The sequence below is a fragment of the Thermobia domestica genome, chromosome 11, assembly GCF_964235325.1.
Source record: "Thermobia domestica chromosome 11, izTheDome1.hap1.1, whole genome shotgun sequence".
Lineage (NCBI taxonomy): Eukaryota > Metazoa > Arthropoda > Insecta > Zygentoma > Lepismatidae > Thermobia > Thermobia domestica.
In genome coordinates this window covers 180,646,763-180,672,968 of record NC_137464.1, presented here as the reverse complement: position 1 = coordinate 180,672,968, position 26,206 = coordinate 180,646,763, and the positions used below count along the sequence as shown (strand labels likewise).

At 34.4% G+C, this 26,206-nt stretch overlaps 1 long non-coding RNA gene across 2 annotated transcripts in view; it reads right to left on the bottom strand.

Moving 5' to 3' along the window:
- LOC145664596 (uncharacterized) overlaps window positions 1–25,923 on the bottom strand; it is a 127,995-nt gene extending 102,072 nt beyond the window's left edge. The window contains exon 1 of one of the 2 annotated variants that reach the window (XR_014127470.1): window positions 25,733–25,923. This is a non-coding gene — a long non-coding RNA (uncharacterized LOC145664596). The remainder of the gene's footprint in view (window positions 1–25,732) is intronic. The other variant, XR_014127471.1, reaches the window with a different exon arrangement.
- Window positions 25,924–26,206: the final 283 nt, after the last annotated feature.

Below are 26,206 nucleotides of genomic sequence, written 5' to 3'. Positions count from 1 at the left end.
AATGATATAAGAGAGATGTTAAATTAAAAGTAGGAATGCAAAATATTTTTTGAATACGAACTGTGGTTTAATTAGGAATACAGCTGGTAAATAATAATATTGGACTACAAAGGTATTCAGAAGTCTTGCTAGAGGAAATATAAATATATAGAGATTATTATTATTATTATTATTATTATTATTATTATTATTATTATTATTATCTAATTGAAAATTCAATGGTGCATCTGAAATCAGGTAAAAGATCAGAAAACAGTTCGTGTAGCCAACAAGCGGTAAGAAATGTGTAAAGTATTAAGGGCTTGCATTGAGGGTGCCAGGTAAACATGATTGTTAGCCACTGACATACGATATTGCATTGAGGACGACCCCTTCTGTACACGTCGTCCTTTGTCTAGGCCTTACTGACATGGAATCAAATAAAAAATAATGAAACAAGAAGTATATTACAAACAAAAAATCCTTACTAAAACTATTATATATACTTTCTCCACTAAATCTCATCAAATTATATATATAGATATATAATATTAACAACTTGACTTCGGTGAATATTACGTTATTCTTATTATATATTAACGGTGCTAACCTAACACGAAGCCTTATAATAAGGAATTAGAAACGGCTGAAAGACAAATGACAAACATTACAAACAAATAGCATTTGTTTGTATTTTCTGTTGCATCTGATCAGATTTTATACGTATATAATTATTTTACATTACAGTATACTTTTGAACAACTTGACTTTGATTAACATTACATTATGATCATTATATTTTAGAAGTACCAATGTTGCATAAAGCCTTACAATACGATAAAAAAGAGTGAAAAAAGACATTACTAACAAAAAGTATTTTTGAGATAAACATATTACATTTATTATTGAGAAATACTTAACATGAATCCTTACAAACAAAGAAAAATCTTCATATCTTGTCGATTAAATTATATATATGTATATAACATGTAATTCGGGTCTAAAAGGGCCAGTGTCACTTTTTAGCAAAAAATGAGATGTTCGTCAAATTTTAACGCCTATAAATGGATATTTTTTCTTTTGCAAGAAAAGCAAATATTAATATGAATAGTATATATACTCCAAACTACTTCGTGTTGACATTAGCCCTTTTAGTCCCAAGTCGCAGATATATAAAGTATGTGAACTTACATTGAAAAATTCTGGCTACTTTAATCTGTTTTGAAATTCTTCCAACTTATATTGGATATAAGTTTATTATCATTTTTTCTTAACTTTCCAAATGCCAAATACGATTGACATTTGTCTCAAACTGCTTACATGGATTGCAAATTAAAATTGTGAGCCAAGCCACGAAGATAGTTCTCTAAAGATCTTTGAGCATACTCCTGTACAATAGTACGTACTCGACTTGCAGTTACTCTATTTTTTTCTGCCGGTGGCCAATACTTTTCTAGCAACTTCTATTAATTTGATCAACAGAGTGCTCCTTTAACCGTGTATGTTCGACGATAACCATTTGCGATAAGATAAAATTCGTTGCGCCATATAATTTTATGATAAAATTACGCCAATCTCTTTACTTTATTTCATAGTTCTACCATATTCACTTTTTAACATTCGGCGACAGTTGCCATCGAAATTCATACAGTTATACGCATAATAATAATAATAATAATAATAATAATAATAATAATAATAATAATAATAATAATAATAATAATAATAATAACTATAATAATAATAATAACAGAATTACAATATCAATTACGTAAACAATACCTTCGAATAAAGAAAAAATAACTGTCACGCTGGAATTCGAACCCGGTTCACTGAAATAGCAGTTCTCTGCTTTCACACTTGATACAAAGATAAGGAAATAAAGTAGTAGCTATGTTAATAAACATAGCACACACTATTTCTACACGTGTTGATGCAATTCAAAGAATGCGAAAATGTCTGTCGGCTTTTCTTCTTTAGAAATTAGAAGTTACGGTGAGGTAGAATTGCAGTAATATAAATCGAGACCAGTTAAAAACAATGAGGTAGCCTCATCTTGAAGAACGCTTCGCGATATTTTCCTCATTGACGAAGGTCTATATCACTTGTTTTTGAGCTAAAGAAGGAAACCTCGAGTAAGTCATTGTGACACTCATAAGGAACGTCTCCTTATAGGAGTATTAGTACGAGTATTTTGTGTATAGTCTTAAATGCAATGCTTTAAACTAGGTAATAGTTTAGGCGGAAGATGAAGTGACGAGGTGGGTAAGTGTTCAGCGCATTGAACTTATATTCGGCGGACCCGCGTTCAAATCCCGGTCAGGTTCTAACTTTTTCAAATGTTTCAATTTCAATACATACTCAGTGTGACAAGCAAGATTTTCTCTCCTCCAGAAAGAAAAAAATTGTTGGAATGAGGAGAATTGGAGAAGGTCTCTCAATGAAGGCAATCATTTACTAACTTATTTCCAGCAATTGTTTTCGTCTACTTTCAAGCATTTTCTGATTCATGTGTGATCAGTGTTTTTACTTCTTTGAATATGCAGTATATAGTGAAATAATACATTACATACACAACAATATTGAGATTAACATATGATGTTCATTGGACAACATGCTCTGAACCAGAGAGGTTCATCTCAGAATGGAGAAATGTTTCGTGCGTCATCTACTCACAATTTTACTTCCATAAAGACTGGATTCAGTGCTACCAACTGTTGTCAGTGCCGAGAAAAGTTACATGTAAATTGGGTTACATCTGTCCAGGCGTTCTCACAACTGCAAATTACATGGACCCCAAGTTATGGAATTAGAGCACTTAGGGGGAGAGACTTTTGTGGTTGGGTGTACATAGATTTTCCTAACACGAGTAACACTATCTGCTAATGATCTAAAATATTCCAAGTATTTTTTTCCTTTTCTTTTCCTTTTTTTCTTTCCTTCTTTCCTTTTATTTCTTACTCCCGAATTTTGCGCCACCTTACTTCGGCAGCCAGGGCCGTTGCTCCGCTCACCCGCACCATGACACGGCACTGATCAATGCCTACTTGCAACACTTTTCTCTGTTCACATGAATCGTAACTGGGCTGTCGTAATAACTTTGACTAGCACTGTATACAGATCCACATGTACGTCCTTTCAACACAAATCAAGTGGTGTCCACTGAATACTTTTAATCTAATACGCATTTGTATATTTCTCATGCTTTTCAGGCTATATCTCAGGCTTTTTTGACGTGAGGCCTTTTAATCGCGGGGTCCTTTTGACTCGGGGCCCCTTTTGCTGCAGGGCCTTTTTAACTCGCGCCCTTTTGCTGGGGGTCCTATTGACCCGGCATCTTTTGACGCAGGGCCCTTTTGACTCGGGCCCTTACGACCGGGACCCTTTTGACGCGGGGTCCTTTTGACTCAAGCCTTTTTGTCGCTGGGCCCTTTTGACCCGGGCCCTTTTGACGCGGGGCTCTTTTGACTCGGGCCCTTATGACCGAGGCCCTTTTGACGCGGGGTCCTTTTGACTCGGGCCTTTTTGTCCTCGCCCTTTTGTCCGGGCCCTTCTGACGTGACACCGCATATATATATATATATATATATATATATAGAGAGAGAGAGAGAGAGAGAGAGAAGAAAGTAGCCAAATCCAGCACCCCATTTTGTTTTTCAGTCGTATAATTGGCAGAAAAACTTGCCATTTTTAAGTACTCGATATAAGAAGTTAAACAAGTTTCTCATGTCCAGTTGGAAGTGGAATGTTGATAGACCTGACGGGGTTGAAACTGGGAAGGTTATTTTGAAACGTATGAAATTCATAAGTCTGAAAAAAGGTAGCCTAAATCGCCACCCTCATATATTACTAGCAGTGAGCTATCTAAAAAAATAAAATAAAATAAAATAAAATAAAATAAAATAAAATAAAATAAAATAAAATAAACGGAAGAAAATGAAATATGACTAGATAATGACGTACTATGATTTTTTCAGAAAATATAATTAATTCAGCATTCAGCATTCATGCAAATAACTAGTACTATTGACAATCAAGGCACCACGCTCAGCGGATATCAATGAGCCAATCTGTCGTTTGCCACGAAGGCCAATCACTTGAGGGATTTTACTCTGGACGACGATCAACCTATTCTCATTGAAGTTATAAACTCGATCAGGCGGTTAATTATGCTTCCGACATTCCTTTTCCAAAATATTGAAGAATTTGGAAACATCCTTCTTAAATCCGTTCTAGTTAACCCGAAAAATCTAGCTTTCATTGTCAAACAGGATCGCATCAGTTTCTTCTGAAGCGCTTCATTAAAAATTGCAGGACGGCCCCTTTTCGTCTGATCCGCTGTCATGGGATCACCATACTTTTCTTTACATAACCTTCTAAGAGTAGTCTTCGGGACATTATATATATCTTACATGCTATCTTCGATGCCATTTCCTTAGATCTCACAGCAATTATGGCTTGAGCCATAGTCTCTTTAGACCGATTCCGACTACAGTGCATGGTTTTACTTCCTTTTCCCTCTTTAAGGCTACTCCTGCAACAATGAAAAACTCCCATCAGAAGTCGAGCAACTCTATTTCATTTTATATAAGACGATAGGCTATAAAATTTAGAAACTATAGGTTCTAATAAGAATATATATGCCATTAAAAGAGGGTGCCGCTTTAGGACTCCGAAGGGGGTGCCGGTTTAGGGTTTCAACACATGGAGGAAACGAACGTAATAGTTTCGCAATTAAAGCTTACAATGGATTACTAAACACGTATTTAATTACTTTGTAGTTCCTTAATTACCTGCTATAATGAAAATTTTACCTACCCATACTCCTTTATCGTTAAACTTCAAATTTCTGTGACAGTACCAAAACTTGCAAATCACTCAAATCACAATGACTGTTGATTCTCGCCCCTACACTGTGTAGAATTACATTCAAATGTTACCGCCTTCTCTTAACCGTAATGAACAATGAGATCAGCAGAAAACTTGGCTGTTTACACCACAGAAACGCTAGAGACTGGGATGCCGGATTAGGGATAGGGGGCCGGTATTGGTAACTTTCCTCTCTCTCTCTCTCTCTCTCTCTCTCTCTATATATATATATATATATATATATATATATATATATATATATATATATATATATATATTATTTAATCACACATTGAAGTTTAAGTGTTAATGATAATTTTGGGCATTATCTCACTAACGATATCTCGTATAATTCTTGGATGGCCAGACATACTGATTTTCGCAGTACAGTACCGTTTTTTTAAAGAGCTGTCCTGCGTGTTGCGAAGTCACCTAGAAAATCTAGAAATGTCCTTTTTAAAAAAATCTCCTGCGAAATGTCCTGAGTTAACTTATTTGCAACATTATAATGGTTCATTCTTTATTCACAGCATTTTGAATCACAGGCATTCTTTTCCTGTATGATGAACCGCTGTGATTTATAACATTCCTCAAAAGATTAGGAAAGGAGAACAATCAACAAAACATTGTTTTACAATATATTGTTTTTTACGGAGAAGGGCTTGTTGACATATTGGTAAGGTAGGGAAGATAAGAGGAAGAAGTTCTCTCGTTCCGGTCTAACTTTTTCCTTATTCCTTTTCCTTAAAATAATCCCACGCTCCGATGATCGATTTAAAACATCTTTGGCCCAACATTAAGTTTCCCTGCAGTGGGAGTTTTAACGGGTAGGCCGGATAGGCACGAGCCTACCAAAAAATTTTGAAAAATACATGAACGCTAAAAGATACAGTAAAGAGTAAATATATTTTTCACTATTCATATTGGTGGTAGATAATTATTTAACAAATAGCATCAGCTACTACTGTAAAAGTAATTTCCTACTGTCATTAATCAATCAAATGTGTATATGTATCCACAAGCGAGGGAGTGGGCCTTCCCAAAATTAAAATCCTAAAGCCGCCTTCCCTGTTTCACTGTACGTTCATGATAATAAACCACTTTGTCATTCATCAAAGCATTTGGAATTGTGTTGAATTCTTTCAATATTTTAGTTCAGTGCTTTTTCATTTTAACAGAAATGAATGATTAACTTGAGGTTAACGTTAAATGAAATAAGAACATGCGTATTGCCGACGCAGTAAACTATCATATACTATTATATTAGTGTCCTACTTATCGCTCGTCAGAATCTGGTCATCCTAATATATTCCCATATTTCTAGCGTTGAAATAGAGGTTGAAGATGATATACGTCATTATCACTTTCACCTTACTAGGTTGCGTGGTTCTTGTACAGCGCATCAATTTTTGGGTTTGCATTAGTTTTTCTTTGGTTTTCTCGAAAACTGTGCATGAGCTTTTATACTAATATATAATTCTGTCTAACGTAATGATCTCTATTGATTGGTATATGTCTCGTCTTTGGACATTTCTTTCCGCTAAACGCTAATAATACCGGAGAATTAATATTATTTATTTTTATCAGTTCTCCACTAGTATTACAAGACTATTTTGTGAATGAATATGCATTCACGCTTTGAATGCTTTATTTCTAAAGTATCGCGCAAAATTGTTAGAATTACTGGACAGATTATTACGAATGCAGGACAATATCAAGAGGACAAAACTCAAGAAAACTTCTGACAAAACGGACAAATTCAAGAGACAGAATCATCGACGCAGATTAATAAAATAATGAGTATTTATCTTCAACTGTCATGCATCTAGAATGTTATCTGTAATTCTTCATTTTATTGAAATAACATTTTAAATAGGTTGATCAGTATTTCAGAATTAAAATAAGTAAATATTAATACAACACTCAAAATAAAAGACTCCTATACACTATCTCATAAGGATGAAATTTTACATGTATATATATATATATATATATATATATATATATATATATATATATATATATATATATATATATATATATATATATATATATATATATATTACTTTTGGTAATTAAAACACGCTAGCAGTTAAGCATGTTGGTGCTGTTTCCTTAAAAAAAATCCCTCCCAGCATAAAATTCCTTGTTTCTAAAGATTAAGCAGAATGTGAATTCCCGTTCTGCCTAAAGATAAGATCATTGAAAATTTTAGCTGCAAAACGCTGTAGGGCCTTTAGGCAGAACGGGAATGAGTCAAGAATAACGATTCTTGTTTTGCCCAATCCTCGTTACACCTAAAATAGCGGCCAAGAAAAAATCGCGGAATTAAAACTGGAGGGAAATTACGAAAGAAAATGTTCTAGCATGTTAAGGAATATACAGATGGTGATCAGGAAAAAAGAAACACCTGTAGTTGGCAACACGTCAGATGTATGGGTTGGCAGTGGTGTCGTGGCGCCCGCAGCGCCGGACCGCTGGTGGTGGTGTGTTAGGTCGTTCTCCATACTACGTCAGGCGCAGTGGAACAGCAGTGTCCAGTGGCTGCAGCAGACGGAGGTAGTGTAAAATGGGAGACCTCTCAGAGTTTCAAAGAGGGCAAATTGTTGATGCGCGGTTATGTGGAGTGAGTGTGACGGCAGTGGCCACTGTGTTAGGTCTGTCGCGTGGGACAGTGTCGAAGGTGATGACGGCCTACACAACACACGGGAAAACCACATAGGGAAGCGGAACAGTGGGCGGAAGAAAATCATGAGTGACAGGTCACGCCGGGTATTAAAGCGCATTGTCACGCAGTACCGTCGTGCCATTGCGGAGCAAGTGACGGAGGAACTCAATCAGCACCTCCCCCACCCTGTTTCGACAATCACAGTCCGCCGCGAATTACATGACATGAACTTACGGGGTCGTGTTGCACGGGCCAAACCGCTCATCAGGGACCATACGGCATCTTTCACATTATCCGGCGATTTGCCGGAACCGTTTCCGGCTGTTTGCCGAATCCGGTTTCGGCCCCTTTCGTATTATCCGGCGTTTTGCCGTGGATGAAAAATATGCGAGCAAGGTTGCTGTGCAACTGAGGAAACAAAACTCTGTGACTCTTGTCGTGTTGTGGTGGTTAGCCTTGTTAAGACACAGGCAGGAAAAAAAACCGTCAGAGACACATATGGGTTCACCCTTTTTTAGAGAAGCGATATCTTGAAGGAGATTTTTCTATACTGTTTCCACAATTAAGGGAAGACGAAGGAAAATTCTTTAATTACTTTCGTATGTCTATCGCATTTTTTGATGAGTTGTTGGATCGCGTACGGAAGAGATTTTTCTATACTGTTTCCACAATTGATAAACTTGGGCAAAATTGCAGCCCGGTTCTGGATATTTAAAATACCGTTCCGATATTCAACTGTTGTGACTGAGAAAACCAGGCTAAAGTCCTCTCGGGATAGTCAACCGTTGAGGTTTATCCGAGAATCTCAAGCCAAATTCAGCCACTGACCCCAAGACTGGTCTGTAGGCATTATTATTATTATTCTATTACTAGCTGTTATGCCCGTTCTTCGCACGGGTCAGATAAAATATCAATGTAAACAAACTGAACAATGAGAGAATAATTAAGAAACATTTCTAAAATTAGATACATTTTGTGTGAATATATATCCAACAACGTACGTGTTTTCATTGGGAAGGCCGTTGGGGGCTGAATTTGAACGTAAACACTATCGGAAGTATCAATAGTTATATATCTGAGCGACCTCCATAAATATGAATTCGACACAAATATTGGTCATTTTCTACTACTTTTACATGTCCCGGTAAACGCCCCCTGAGACCCCTCCCTGGTTCGAATTGTGAAAAAACCGCCTCTGGCCTTCAGCCGATACAGCAAAAACTATGAATGTGACACTAACATCTGCCATTTTCTACTACTTTTACACAGAAAGTAAACGCCTCTGTGATCCTGTGGTTCCAATTTTGAAAAAACAACGCCTCTGGCTCCCAGTCGACGAGGGCTGTATTTGGAAGTCAACGCCTTGGGAGTATTACCATTCATCTCAGCGACAGCGAAAACTATTGATTTGACACTAATATCGGTCATTTTCGATTATTTTTACATGTCTCGCAATTCTCCACCCCGGTGACTCCCAGCCCGCATACAATGGTAGCTGAATTTGAAAATCATCGCTAATGAAAGTATCACCATTTATCTCAGAGACCGCGAAAACTGTGAATTTCACACTAATATCGGTCATTGTGGATTATTTTTACATGTCTCGGTGATCTCCTGGCCCAAGTTCCTTAGCTGATGGGGACTAAATGTGAAAGTAAACGCTATCTTGAGTTTCACCATTGAGCTCAGGGACACCGAAAGCTATGGATTTGACATTAATATCGATCATTTTCGATTATTTTTACATGTCTTGAAATCCCCCCCCCCTCTGGTGACCCCCAGCCCGCATACAAATGATGGCTGAAGTCATTGCTAATGGTAGTGTTACAATTGATCTCAGTGACCGCGAAAACTATGGATTTGACACTAATATCGGTGATTTTCTACTACTTTTACATGTCCTGGTAAACGCCCCCCTGAGACCTCCTGGTTCGAATTTTAAAAAAAAACGCATCGGCTTGATCTGGAGCCTGGACCAAGGTACCCGTGACCAAATTTTGGTAACTTTCGATCCACTCGTATGGTCTCCAGGCCGCACAAAGACAGGCAGACACATAAACTCTTTATTTTATTTATATTAGATTATTATTATTATTATTCTACTATTTCGGGTTTATTCTTTTGTTTTAAGCGTTCCGACTATTGACTCAAGTCTCTTTAAAGCACTGTTCTGGTCCCTGAATTCAGAGGACTATTCAAGAAATTACAGCCAGATAATTATAAAATATATAAAGTACGGTATATTTATCAAATGAATTTTCTCTTGCTTTGCGTAGCAAAATAGTACATAAATATATAGCAAAAGAGTGTATTGCTGAAATATTCGATAGTGTATATTTCAATTTTAGGTCACCAACAAATTTATAGAAGCTCATTTGTCCAATGCTACCCGGACATCTCCCAATCTTCTATTACATAGAAAAATAATAATTTATATTGATTTCGACACTTCGGTAGTATTGGTCGTTTTCAATTAATTTTACATGTCATCTTTCCCCATATATTGTACGTACAGGTTTGGTTAATTACTCCAGATGTACTGGGCTAGAACATAACCACATACACAAACACACTGCACACACACACAAAACCACACGCTCCCATATTATAGCAGCCACTTTCTGCTAATTCCTGGTAACACTTCCTTCCTCCCCCAACACCCATCCGGTAGTCTGCCGCGTAAATGTGAAGAGCTTCATTGATTGTAATGTCTCGCTTGGCTATACACGGCGATTTGCCGCGCCGGATTCTAGCAGGGAGATCCGGCTGTTTTTGCTCGCGGGATAAATGTCCGGCGACCGCCGCACATATGTGAAGAGCTTCATTGCTTGCAATGTCTTTCTACCCCGTCCGACAATTCGCCGGAAACGGATCCGGCAAATCGCCGGATAATGTGAAAGGGACATGAACGCTTTCTTACGCCGCAATTGGTGCCGCGACCATGCAACTTGGACCGTTGAGGACTGGAAACGTGTGATATGGTCGAATGAGTCATCCTTCACCCTATTCCCAACCACGGGCCGTGTTTATGTGGGGAGAACGCCCAAAGATGCTTATGATCTGCAGTGTCTCCGCCCAACTGTGAAACATGGCGGCGGCTCGGTGATGCTGTGGGCCGTCATATCATGGTTTTCATTGAGTCCTGTGGTCACACTTAGCGGACGAATCACTGCAACGATTATGTCGCAATTTTAGGAAACCACTTGCATCCTATGATCCGGATGTTGTTCCCGGACAATGACGCCATCTTCCAGGATGATAATGCACCCATTCACACAGCTGGCGTTGTTGCAGTGTGGTTTGAGGAACATCGGGATGAAGTTCAACACCTCCCCTGGCCCGCCCAATCCCCAGATCTCAATATAATTGAACATCTGTGGTCCGTCTTGAAAACACGACTCCGGCGACGATTTCCACCTCCATCCTCTCCCACAGAACTGGCCGATGCCCTGCACGAGGAATGGTGTAAAATTCCTCTTGCTACCATTCACGACCTCTATGCCTCCATCCCACGTCGCTTCAAGGCTGTTCTGAAGGCGAAAGGTGGCTCGACACCATATTAATCTGGTAAGTTGCAATTTCGTTCAGGTGTTTCCATTTTTCTGATCACCATCTGTATATAAATTTTGAGAATATTGAAGCTTCTTATATGAACTCCTCATTAAAAATGAGGGGAAACATATATCCCCATTTTTGAACATTTCCGTTTTAAGGGGGAGAGCGATACTTTCTGTAATGTTCTCTTCATATTGAAATCGACGTTGTTTATTGTTTATGACCGCATCACGGGGAAACAGTTGACCCATTTGAAATGCATTTTGGAATATAGTTAATACCTACCTCGAGTTGAGATTTTATTATGTTTCTTTGATTAAAGGGCGTATTCTAAGGAGGCAGGTGCTCAAAATTTCTGCGAAAAATAAAGTATTTCATGGACTTTTATCATCACACTTTCATTAATAATCGTAAGGAAAATTCAAATATTTTCCATAAATCTATTCTCCCGTGCGAAGAACTGGCGATTAGGTATAATGTGATGAAATGGTAGGCGTGACAACAAAAAACCACATAACCCGGAGTTCTATATATTTTTTTTCCCCACACACACCATTAGAAACGCAAGTTTTATACCAAAAAACACTCTTATGCGTATTTTCTTACCTCCTAATACAGTCTAGTACTTCATAAATGTTTATTATGTATTAAAATGTGAGTTTTAAAATAAATTACAGAAAAAAGAAGACAAAGAATAAAAATATTGTATACATTTTAAGATAAATTTTATATCTAACTTAACTGCAGGAAACATAAAATGATGTACACTGTACATACATGCAATTTTAGAATAAACAAATAAGAAAATATTAACGTTAGACGTAGGTAGGCCTAATTCTTTAAAATTCGCTTACGCTTATTTTACTGTTAATTGATAAACATAATGATTACACAAATATAAAAGGTAAGCCTAAGAAAGAAAAAAGAGTGAAAACTAAGTTTTAAATCCTTGACAGATGACTTTTTCCTAAGCAAAGGTCGAGTTTTTATGAAAGCGTTAAAAAATTCAAAAACTTATTTATTTTGTTATATTATTATTATTATTATTATTATTATTATTATTATTATTATTATTATTATTATTATTATTATTATTATTATTAGTTTGAATTAACCGGGTATTACGGAGTCCGAATAATCGGTACTCTATTGTGTATATATGGTAATTTAACAAAAGGTTGTATTCACATCAAAGTTCAGAATAATCGTACATATTGATATGTTTTGAATCTAGAATGGAAAGGAAATAAGAAGCTTTCTCAGAAAACTTCGAATCTAAAGTACAACACGACGCGCCATAATCCCGAATATTTATATATCTTTATGGTAAACAAATCCAAGTAATCTTAGATTATCTTTCGAAAATAATAAGTGGAAACTGGATGTTCATTCAAGAGAAACATTGAAAATTGGCATTTATAATTCAAGAATTAAACACTAAATCTAATGTGAAATAATGAAGACAACCTTCCAATGACATAGACCCTACAGCGACTGAAATTCAGCTACGTATAGTGTTCAAATAATCTATAAACACATTTGATCGTTGCATGTAGAGAATATTTTCTAAAGAAAGTAACACTAAATTTTTTCCGTGATTATATAATACATTATTTACAATATTTTATCGTTTCACACAATAGTCCAAAGTGTTTTAACCACTTCACATGCAAGATTTTTTTGTATTAGTACTATATAAGAAAAGTAAGTAAATTTCTTTGTCACTTTCGAATGAGCAGATAAATTAAGCATACCTTAATGTAATACAATTTGGTAATTCATAACTAGAAATCATTAACTGCGATTCCATATGATAACGATTTTTTTTAAAGTTGTCAATTGATAGTTATGCCTTTGATCAAACTACACTAAAAAAAAAAAAAAAAAAGTCTAAATCTTTCAGTTTTCACGGATTTAATCGGCACATATTTATACTATGAAAGAACATTTCCACCTTTGAGCACTTGGCCAATTCTGAATTCATTCGAGGCTATATGTTTCGTAAGCCTGCCTTTGGTGCGGGAAACTCAATTTCGATTCCCGGTGGGTGTCCGAATCCCATATTAAGCCTGCTATAGTCTCGATACTGAACGGAACGCTCTACTTCAGATCAATCAATCAACCAATTCTCTTTTATTTGTCCAAGTCCTTATCAGTTGCAATAACTCGCTCAAATTTCTTGTTCCTACATTCTTTCCATGTACGGAGTGGATCATTCCTTAACCTGAACTTAAAATACTATGTATTATTCTATAAAACGGCTGAAAACCTTTCTTGAAACAAGGTATTTATGTATTACCCAATGGAGTCCTGATCTTAAAAAAATGCAACTTTATAATCAGCACCGAACTTCAGCGTGTTTAATTTTTAAAGAATTTAGCTTATCAAAAACTCTTTTGTAAAATGTATGTTTACTCTGTCTGTCCGTGTGTCCGTCCGGAAGACACAAAATCTCAAGGACTACTGGAAGGATTACCATCAATTTTTGCCAGGATGTAGAGAGTCAAAAGTTAGGAATCGAGTTCGTTGGAGGTGATCCATCCAGTTGATCCCAATATATGAACAATCAAAGGTTAGTTTCCCATGTATCTCAACGGGAGAAATTATGGATATTATCCTTGCTTGATAGACTGCTCGCTGTACTGCTGAAGTTAGGAGGTCAGTACTGTATAACGCTCAGGATGCTAATCTGTCCGTGAAATATAACGCTAAAATGAAATCAAATAACTTTCTGTTCGACAAAAGTAAAAACAGTAAGTGTTTTTCCAAATTTATCATATTCATTCTCCTTAAAGTATATTTCATATAATTTGAAGTAAAATCCTATTTTTTAGCCTAGGCTTCGTAAAATTTAGGTTGTTAAAAAGTATGGTTTCCCAAACCAAACTCCTTCACGTGATGTACATTGTGACACTGCTACTTGTTACCATATCTCTAGAATTAACAAACAGGCACTTTGCCGAACACCCGATCTCTAGTAGTAAGTCTGAAAAAAATATGAGAGGTTTCTTTTGCTATGAAGTTATAGACACCGGCTACAAGGATGCTCTAAAGCTCAAGTTCCCAATGGGTTTTAGCGCTGGGATTAATTTCGAAATAACATTTTCATGCTGTGAGAAAAGTAGGTCATCTAATATACAATAATAATTATGTAATCTATATCAACAAACGAGTATAATTTTGTAGAATTATTTCTTTAAATAACTTAGATTTCCATGTCGCCGTTTTGTTTTTAAATATGTAAAAACATTTAGAAATTGATTGTTTTAATGCAATTTAAGTAATATATGATTACATGTATTCTATTTATTACAATTTTACCTCCTTTGCAGAAGGCATTAATTCAGCTTCTGAGTCTGATTACGCGAGATATATATTTCACTTCCTGATCGCTGTACACTCAACCAACCTAGGACAAATTGTATTGTTACAAATTTCAAATTGTTTCTTCTTCGTTGTTCTTCAATTTATATAAACATATCTTAGTGTAGTTGGTACTGAGAAACCAAGTCGTTCATATTCGATAATTTTATGAACTCCATCTCGTTGAATACAATAGAAATTCTTCTAAACAATTAAGGGGTTCCTTGAATGAGAAATATCTCCCCTAATTCTGTACCGGGGGTAACATACCCAACATAGCTGAATCGTTCCCCCCTTGAATTTACCAGACAGTTGAGTCATTTGAGTTTTCATTGAAATTATTCTCAAATGTTTTAGTTTTATTTCTAGTCATCATTATTTTAATATTTTTCTCTCTTTTCTTTGGCCAATGTTGTTAAACCATATTCTCAATGTTTCGTGTGAGTTTTGTTCGATAGAAAGTTTAGATAATCGTGGTAGGAAAAAACAACGCCTTTGCAATTTACAAATAATTTCACAGTTCATTTTCTTTCAGTGCCCCATACCTTTCGATGGTCTTTCAAGCCTCTCAGGGAAATCCCCCTAGTTTGAGAACTAATGGTTTGTTGGATCTGTTGAAAAACAATTAGAATACGGGACGTTCTGTTGTGATTCATCTTGAAGTACCAAAGCGTGAGTACTCATTGAAAAAATTAAAAGTCAGCGCCTATCTCTCAAGGTATCTCAAATTAAGTGATCTAACAGTACTACATGTTCAATTCATATATTAGTAATCCCTAGTCCATTCCAAGAAATCCATTCTAAGAACAGGTTTTATTTCAAATTAAGCATATCGACTGTGAGACAATAGTTTCCCACAGAGAGAGCAGGGTTATGTTCTTAACCAAGTTGGCCATTTAAGCAGGAGTAACAATCAATACTAACAGATTGAACAAATGTACAATATAGAATATATGCGTTTTTCAGAATTACTAGTAATTACATAATATAGTTTCACGTAATTAACAAAAGTACAACACCGCACTATGTCGCTCAATTGTGATGTTATACTTCTTTTGGTTAATAAATCGCCTTATATAAATAATAAATAATCCAATGGCTTATTCTTGGTTCACGAAATACGTTTGATTTATGAAATAGGAACAATATCTTTGTTCCAATAAAAAAAAATCTAAAATTTCGACTTCGTGAACTATTTGTCATTATGTAGCCTGTCATAAAATAATTAATAACTTACTGAGGATTGAAGTATTAAAGAAACAAGAATTTTAGGAATGATCAAAAGATTGCGATCTTGGCCAAGAATTTTAAGAATGATGAAAAATAATGCATCAAAATATTGCGATCTTGGCCAATTAGTTTTTGGATCAGAGGCCACAAAATTTTTGAACGGCCCCTAATCGAGTTTTCGTATTTTCTACGGAATAAGCGCATCATATTGAGTTAAGTGATAGTTTGGGTTTTGCTACACTCCAGATATAAGACCTATAAGAAAACTTTTGATTGAAATATATTGGATCTTTTGATCCAAAAATTATTATAATCGTTTGAGAGAGAAAAATATTTTTTTGATCACCAATAATTTATTCTTATGTCCAAAACTAGAAAGAAAGAAAAAAAAGAAATCTAAAAACAAAGGACCCTATGCAGAGTCATTGTTAGTGTCGTATTAAGAATTTGACTAACGTGTCATGCTAATTTCCGTATTTAAAAACATGTTAGTGAAGTTAGCATCGATTTATATCGAAAAGACCAACCTCGACTTTAATATAGTCATTTAGGGACATATCGACACGTTAAGAAACAACTCGACACTACTCTGAAAGTTACGATAATTTTATTCTGCGAAAGCGATTATATTTGACAATAATCCTTGCCCTAGCTATAAAACACAAAATATTGCCCGTGAATGCAGTACTTGCAAATGCAAGAACACATAAACGGAATGGTGCGGATAAGTAGATTTTGGAAGTCTTGCGGGAGAAGTAGACATTTACTATGGGAGTTGTTGACACTACATAAACAATGAAATTCTTGACATATTTGGAAACTGTATCCTTTACAACATAAAACGCAATGAAATACTAGATGTAAGGTTTCTACTATCTATATATGACTTATTAGCAAACTTTGCTGCGATTCATTACAACCTAAGTTGAAATACAATAACACTGATACAATGTAAGCTCATTAACACCAAACTTTGTTTTCAACCTGTTTTGCAGCATATTGCTTTCAATATTTCACTACGCATAATAACCAATAATCAAAAATCACAATTGAACACAATCATTTTCGGAAATCATGTGCGAAGAATCCAACAGAGGCTAATTTCTTCCAACTGAAATTGACTTTCTCATAGTCTTCTTTCACAACATTTTGCCAGGGATCCTACGAACAAAGTTGCCATAAGTTGAAACTGTTTTTCAAACTGCGGAAGAAAGATGGATTTGCAATTTTCAGTACTGTGTTTCTTCAGTACATCAGGATCATTGATACATGTACTGTGCTAATTTAAAACTAAAAGTACATTACCATTAGGCTTATACCGACCAAATGACCCAGAAACTGAGAAAATGTGTTTGTTGTTTATGTTGTTTGTTGTTTGATGTATACACTAAGATAACCCAGACGGTACTCCTTTTGCTGATGACTTTCCTTAGAACAAGGGAACTACATGTCAAAATCTCCCTACAATTACTGTCATTTTATTCCCTAAATGCACTGATCAACAAAAGCTGGCACGAGTTGTTACTGTAACAAGCAATGTGTGTCAGCCTGACACACATGCATACAGAGAGTATACTCCATCATAATACCAATCCTTTGCCTCCTTTCATCAACATATATTACCGCTATACCTTATTTTTGACTTACTGAAACTTATAACATGGATATTTTTTCTTAAATAAAGCTTTATGTACCTATGTTAAAAGCTTCTGCTTCCTTTGCAACAGGCAAAATTAACTTCTTTGCATATGCAACTTGTCACTGAAAACCGACACTAACCTTCTACGTACTAAATGTTTCTTCTCGCTTGCGTGTATGATCACTAGCTCTGCCAGACCTTAAAAGTGTGTCGAGATCTCCTTAAATGACCTATATATAAGTCAATGACGCGGTTACTCGAAGTCGAATTCTAGTATTTTATTCATATATATATATATATATATATATATATATATATATATATATATATATATATATATATATATATATATATTTGGAGTAAAATTTGTCATTTTTGGACACCAACACTTTTTAAAATCGAACAGAATTTAGTTGCAGCCAGACTGAGTACGCTGCTAGTTTTTGAGTTGTTTACAAGTCCATATTTAAGCCAGACATCTATTTCCTCGTATGTCCGACGTCCATCCGAAACCCGCTTGTCGGTATCGGTAGTCATGTCATTCAAATAACAACCTATTCTATGATTAGTATGGTAAGTTAATCTCATATTATTGTCATGTGATTATATTATTATCATTATCCAAAAATAAAAGCATCAGGAGCCCTATTTCGTATCAGTTTGTGTCAACGCAACCTAAAATTTGTGCCTCTCAGAGGAACGGATGGATGGATTAAAGTTTAGCGTCCCGTTCAGCAGCGAGATTATATTGAGATGTGGACCTACAGCTTGGAATTCGAACCACATGCGCTCCTGCTAGGAATGGAACCCGGGTATCCCAAGCCGAAAACGCGTACGCGTAATCATATAGGTACGAGTGTGGTGTCTCCTACAGAAAACTAAACATATAACAGAAAGGAATGCAACACGTCGCCGTATTATATTTCTACAGATGAGATATAACATTAAAGTGTCATGTTTTACTTATCTCTTCAACAGCTGTAAAGGAGTATAAATATATGCTACATTCTCAATAATATAGTGTGGAGAATCATTATTTTTTGTAAGTGCTTGAACTAGAGAAACAGAAATAATTTTAACCGTTCCGGGAACGTTAGAAATTTTTACAACCGATTCGAGTGAAGTGGTTTCATTACACCACTGATTATCGGTAATATGCAATATCTCAAGTCCGATCATTATGACTGTCATTATTTTACAATATTTTCTTCAATTCTGCAGTCACACAGAAGCAACAACTAGGATTCGTAAATTTGGTCCGCAGCGGAAAGAATGGTATGTTGAATCATGAGTTAATTAACCTCTTAATTTAAAAGTCAGAAATGTCTCCTTATTTTCTTTCTTTCTTCAAATTTTTATTTATATTTAAAATCCTGGGAATATACGGGAATCCTGAAATACTACGTAGTATTTATTTTAACGCGATTTTATGCGTTTGGTCGTCTGGTAGAAAATCTATGGCCACAAGATGGAATACAATTCTGCTTCCTTAAAGTCGTAGTTCGAATTTATTTATAGCCGGAATAGATATGAGGGAAAAGCTTACATACCAATACACGTTTTCCCCCTCATACCTATTCTGTCTATCAATACGAAACTTGGTACACACATTTCTTATCTCCCATGGTATTTTTTTTTTTTTTTTTTTTTAGATACATTTAGATTGTGTGCTTTTACCCAGGGCCACTCCAGTGGGTCCAAAGTTGATGGAAAGGATTTCTGGAGGACATTTTCCCGACATTCTCGCAATTTTTCTTGTTTAGGTACGTTATGGGCCCCAATACGTAGCACCTCTAGAAAGCGTGTTTCATGCTGAAGAGAATGAAGTATAAACCATGACTTTTTAATGAACAGTGTTGACGCAATAGCTATTTCACTGCGAGTCTACGATTTTATTTATACTAACAGGGTTAATGGGCCCCACGGACTTACTCAGTTGTCCTAACAGAGTTAATGGGCCCCAGGGACTTACTCAGTTGTCCATTACACTTTTTTGTGTGTGTGTGTATGAACATATCTTTGTTATGTTTATCGAATAGATTAGGTTTCATTCGGAAGTCCGGATGACCGTTCCTTGTTAGAAAAAGTTCTTATATACGATTTGGTAATGAAGTTGTAATATACAAGGTGCCGAAAAATGACTAATAGTGCGTATCAGAAACTATCAAAATCAGGAACTCTCAAATTCTGAAATACGTGTGTCGGAGTTTTGATTATCCTGAGTTTGGTTAGTTAATCCCGCTTTCCTACTAATCGGATTTATCGGTGAGACTAAAGATATGAAAATGAGAGGAGTTAATGACACACACAAGCTGTTGTTAGCACGGGAATATTAAAAATGAAGATAAATAAGGGGAGTAATAACATTTTCGAACTTGAAGCAGTTGTAGAATAGGGGCTTAAGGGCTCATAACTTAACCCAATGAATTTCGTCTTTTTGAAAGACCGAACAGTACCAGTGATTCATTTTTTACTCCATCGACATATGAAATACTTCCAATCTGAAGGAATTTTTTGGGGTCATTTCTTTACCTACTACTTGTATCGCCAGGATATATTTTTTGTGCATACGTATCTAGCTGTGTGATATTTTTATCTATCTACATACATACAAAACATATACACACATTATATAGTATATGTGTGTATATGTGTGTTAGTGTATTTTTAATATGTTAATTAATAATAAGTAACCTTAAATACCGAATTTTCATTCATTAAGAAAAGTAATAACTGTAATTTCAAAGGTAGGCCCTATGTAATAGCCAAACTATATTATAGATTTTGAATACAAACAATAAACATATTCTTCAGCTTCATCGATCAATATTGAGAAATTCGAAAGAAGGCTCCATCTGAATTTCCGTTACATTTCACTATATATGTATATATATATTACCGTAAAAGAATCGAAATTTAAATGCTATTTGTGTTGTCACGTACAGAATAAAATTTCAAAAGTTTACAATTATTACTGGAAATTAATGCTATCATCCATTTCGAGAATTTTAAAAGAACATAGTTTCTAATGTATTGAAATTTAATTTCTTACTGATAGTATGAAACGTAGCAAATAGTTGTAAATTTCCATAGCTGTTCTTCAAGTGGATCTATATACCAACCAAAGGTAGTTTTGTCAAGTTTAACAAACAATCTAAAATAAGTCTCTTAAAAACAGGTCTCATTTGTAAAAGAATAGATAGTCATCGCTTTTGGCTGTTGCAATGGTCTATCCAATCAGCTTGATAAAAATTCAGCGTAGCATAACAGAAGCTGCTTCTCTTATATGTCAAAAAAAAAAAAAATAAAATAAAATAAAAATTTTAAGCCCAGAGAATTCTACTTCGTCCCGGGCGCCGAAATCTGTAACTACGGCCCTGACTGATATAACACCATTGTTAAATTGCAGTCAATTGTAACATTAGGAACACGGTTGAAAATAAACAATAATTGTATTACTATTTAATCAGCATTTTAATACCAATTATTTCAATTTTGTCGCTTTTTATGTGCTTGGAACTTCCGCTTTTTGTTGAAAACTGTAGTCTTAATTTATGGATAAATAAAATATAAATAAATTAGCAAAATATACTGTTTTGATAATTTTAAAATATGTTCCTTTTTTACTCCAGTTTCACGTTCGTTTTTCCATAATCGTAATTCAGTTGTACATTTCTGATTAGGAATCTCGCGCTAAAATTCGCAGCTGTAGAGCCAGAAAATTCAAAGCAAAGCGGAGAAAGATCTGGCAGCTGGACAATTTAGGTTTCAAAGACGTTTGTTTTGTTTTGTTTTGTTTTTCACAGTTTTCATACAATTGATTGACCATTCACAAACCGGGACAATATACTCAGACTCGTAAGAAAAGTTTCAATGAGAAGAAATATCTTAATTGTATCTCATTACTTATTTTAAAAAGTGACGTATGATCCCTGCTAAGCACACGAAGAAACTTTGTGAAACGAATTCCATTGAGAAAGGAAGTTATCTTCAATTAACAATTTTTTTTTTTTTTGTAATTATTTTGTATATTTTTTAGTTGTGTTCATTACAATTTACTCTGAAATAATAGATTTTGTCTAATCAGTCTTTCCTTCTTTCGAGCGATGAAGGGGCGAGAAAAAATCTTGTGATCCTAAGAAAAATAAAATTCTAGAATTCAACGGAATTACGTTTCACAGCTGGAAAGCTATTTTGGCTGTCCGTCTGTCCTTCATCCCGAAATACAGTATGTACACGGTAAGTGCCATACCTTTCAAGATCTTCCGACCAAAAAACGTTTTCGTTCCCGCAAAGAAGGTTTTTGAATTTTCTTTCTATGCTCCAAAAGTCAGAGTGGTTCATTGAAAGTGAAAATCAAAAATATCGATTTTATCGGTGCAGTTTTAACCATTTTTTTTTTTTTCATAAATCAATATTTCATTAATAACTTTATAACACAACAAAATTTTTCTAGTAAAAAAAAATCCAAAAGAGGAAGTTTACCCTCGAGGCTAGTTTTTTAAACGATTTTCTCAAAAACAGCTCGGGTGATTTTATTCATATTCATAAATATTTCACCAAAGACCCTGCAATACAAAATAACTAACTTCTCTTGAAAAAATTCACAGTGACTTTGTTTATATTCCATATAGAAATTTTTCATTGATAATCGTACAATATAGAATGTAATTTCCCTTGAAAAATCGGGGCAGATTAGTCGTGGAGTAAGCTTTCCGGGCATTTTTTTTAAGTGGCTCGAATGATTTTGTTTATTTTTTGTAAATAAATATTTCATTAACAATCCTATATAATATGTCATTTTCTTTAAAAAAGAAAAACGGCTAGTTTACAGAGGGATGCGTTCTTTAATTTCTAATGACAATCGTGAAAAAGAAAAATAAATCCGAGATTCCAAGGGAAACCATACGTGCCTAAAGAGTGATGTATGGATTTAGTCTGTCCGTTTTGTCCCTATACAGAGTGGCCTAGAGGGTACACCGTTCAATGTGCTGAGACTAAATTTTTAAATACTGTTGTAATAAGATTCTACAGGAAGATTTTCGAATTGTCATCCTACATCAAAATGCTGAGGAATAAAGACCAAATACTGTTTTTTTTTTTTTTTTTTTTTTTTTTTTTTTTTTTTTTTTACAAAAATGGCTCGAATTATTATGTATATATAAGTCATAAATATTTAATTACCGACTCTAAAATATTGCGGTATTCATTTTTCTCGCAAAATTTGAGAAAGGGTAGTTTACTGGGTTGATTTGTTCAAGATTTTCTCGAATACATATTTTATGAATAAATTCAATTATTAACCCAAGAATATTACATAATCAATATCATTCTAAAGAACCAAGAAACGGTTTTTCTAATGGTAGGAAGAATTTTCTTCGGACAAAGTTTACCGAGCACGTCTGTTGTAATTTTGTTCATATTTCATAAAAAATTATTACATGATATTATTTTGTTTAAGAAACGTAAGCGAGAGAGTTTAGTGTGCTGGAACCATACAGTTTATTTTACATTTTACTTAATTTTAATGAGTTCATTTCATTTTAACTTAGCACATGACTACAGAGTAAAATTTCTCTGCCCATCAAAATTCTCTCGTTATGTTATTGAGTGAAAATCTAATTTGCATACTCTTCAATTTGAATTAATACTAAAAATACGAAACGAAGGTAATCCATTCCTTCAGAAACTAAAATATTCTACGACAAAATGCTGTCACAGTATGTACAGAATAAAGAAGTAATAGAACACGGTGAATTTTAAATTACCTTTCTTCTCAAAATAAAAGAAATAAAGTTGTAGATCTAACAAATTTGGGACTTTTGGTTCCGCGGCTAGTAATGATAAAATAGACAAACGAAAAATGAGAATATTTCGAAAATACCAATAAGCTTTATGAGTGTATTTTTTTTTTACGGTGGAGTTATCAATAATAATAATTTAGTTATTACGAGATTCTATAAAAGGAATAGGACATTAGTTTGCTTGGTTACTGACCCTTTTAGCTGGAAATGTAAATTAAAATTGTTTCATTACCACATAAGGCTTATATATAGGCTGCGGATTTATTCTTACCTCTAACACGAAGAAAATACACAAGAACTACAAAAGCAATTGAGCGAATATCCTCTTGTTGAAAATGAAACAATAAAACACAAAAGAAGTTGAAGATTGTTCCCATAGTTTCTTCTTAAGAAGAAGCTGGATATTATGTAATTATTATTATTAATGTGTATGTATATATTACTAATAATATGTAGGCGTATTATTATTAACGGATTCCAGTCAGAACAAGTGAGTTAAATTACATTAACTTCATATATATATATATATATATATATATATATATATATATATATATATATATATATATATATATAAAGCAGATTAAATAGAACTCTGGCTACTTCCTGGAAACGGGTTTAACTTCAGATCCGATCACATTACTATTGAAATACTGGACACATTGTTCTTTACATATAAAGTTTATAAAAACTCGTTTTAGGAATTTCTCTTGGGCATTATTGTATGTTCAACTATCGAGAAAAGGAACAGCTTAATAAGACAAAAGTTATCTGGTAAAACTGAACCAATTTCCTTTTGAAAACAGTTCTCTATTTTTAATTGTCTGTAAGCACTGTATGTGTGTTTAGATTTTTAAAAATTAAAGATGTAACATTTCAATAAATGTAGTTTGGAACTACTTATCGCGCAGTATATTTTGTAGGAGCATACTTTTAAAAGTAACTAAGCATTCAAAGAAGTACATAATTAAAGATAGAAAATTATAAATAATAAATACTAATTTTGTACGTTTCTATCGATAAGAAAATGTAGATGTTGGATATTCGAGCCATTCTATCAAGAAAGAAAAATGTTGCTTCTAGACTGCTAATTTTTCCTCTTTTTTGTTTTAAAATAAAAATCAGTTCATTTTTTCTTATCATGGCTATTAGCACAAAAATACGAAGTTTAATTATATACTATGGTTTGCAATTTACAATTTACATTTTATATTGTTATATATCTAGTGGTACACCTTACAAACAAAATTGCATATTTAAAATCCATATCTGATTAAAGTTAAAACTACATTTGTATAGCACAGAAATGCTTTGCGAAAAGTTGTTGGTATTTTTAAGCAAATACTGTATATTTTTAACTAACGACTCTCAACAGACAAAATCAAATAATCTTCAAACGAGACCCATTCCCAGATTAACCTAGAGAGAAGAACGTTTATTATTTGAATTTTATTAATCACATAATCCGGTTGTTAGTATACGCCTATCTGTCTGCATTATAGGATATTCATTAATGGTTCAAATTTTAAAGATAACTTTAGAATGAATTTGTAAGATGGACTTAACTGAATCTGACTTGGAAAACAAAATAATAATATGAAAATGATCAAATGAACACAATTAGAAACTGTTACATACTTATAATTTTAATATGTATCTGTGTTTAATTTGTACCTTTATTATATATTATGTATTTATTATATAAATATTAATAATAATTTTACAGGTCTTGGAATACAAGCACTTGTGTGTTTATATTCTTTTCTTCTTATTTATTTGTGATAAAACTTCCAAGAATTAATTTAATTATCAAGAATTGGTGCAGAAACTAACAAATTGCCACGGTTTTAAATATGCATTTTTTATTATTTGTTACATAAGATATTATTTTTATTCTTAAAATGCAATACTACATATTTATTGTGATATTTAATGTATTAAAGACAAAACTAGTTCAGAATACCTCGAACAAGCATAAAATCAAAATTTTACAATTATGCGAATAGTATTAGCCAAAGGGGTCTTACGTATATCGAAAGTAATAGCTCTGAATGGATAGAATGAAGGAGGAAACATCACGTTCTACAAATGTAGTTCAATACAAGATAATTACTCATGAGTCCTGCACGTTATTACTAACCGGTTTCCACCTACTCATTACATGGGATCTTAAGATAGCCGTATTACGTTGTAGCTGTATTATTACATATATTCTTGTTTTTTTTTTTTTCTTTTCTTTTCTTTGTTTTTTCTTAGTTCGGTGATGGATGTGTTGTTATCCCCTGTCCACTGAATCGTTTCGGTCAAGTTTTAAGATATCTACTGGCTTCTTCTTTCTCAATAGAAAGCATATATGATGAACAAAAGTAATGTAGTAGTAGAACGCGCGCGCGCATATGCACGATAAACACATGCCTGTTCTTCCATCAGCTCAATAAAGAGAATGGCAGAACGCCCCTCTACTTATGGTTTAGCTCAAAACATTCTCTCCCACCCAAAACTTGACGTAACCAGTAAGCACGTATTTAAAAGCTTTCAGGAAATGGTTTACACGACTTCACGTGCGCGTGTGAAGTATAGTAAAGAGGGTGTATGTGTGTGTCTTATATATATGCCTGTACTTACTTGTATGTAAGGTGCTGTACTCGGCTTCCTCCCTCTATTCCTGTCGATTCGTCCAAGCACATACTGCATACAGGTTTCCTCGCGCCTTCCAAGCTGCGTCTTCGATTTCTAGGAACTGACGTGTCCCTCATTCCGTTTACTACGGAGAGGGAAGCTGCCTCTTTTCCGCATGACTATTTGGGCACCCTTAACCCAGGGGTGCCAACTGTTCGATGCGGCAAACAAAGAAAGCAGCTGGAGATAGATTCCTACTATTATATTCTCCGTTTTGTATCAACCAAAATAAAGGTCTTGCTTTCCTCGTTTATGCGAGAAATGTTCCGTGTTTTTCTGGTGAGAGCAGAAGAGGGATTCGATTAAAAATGGTTTTCTTCTATTATAATTTCATATATTATTTCCGACTTGTTTTGTTGCAATTTATGGCTTAAAAATAAAGAAAAGCAACTAGTATTGTTCACCAGTATTTAATTTTAG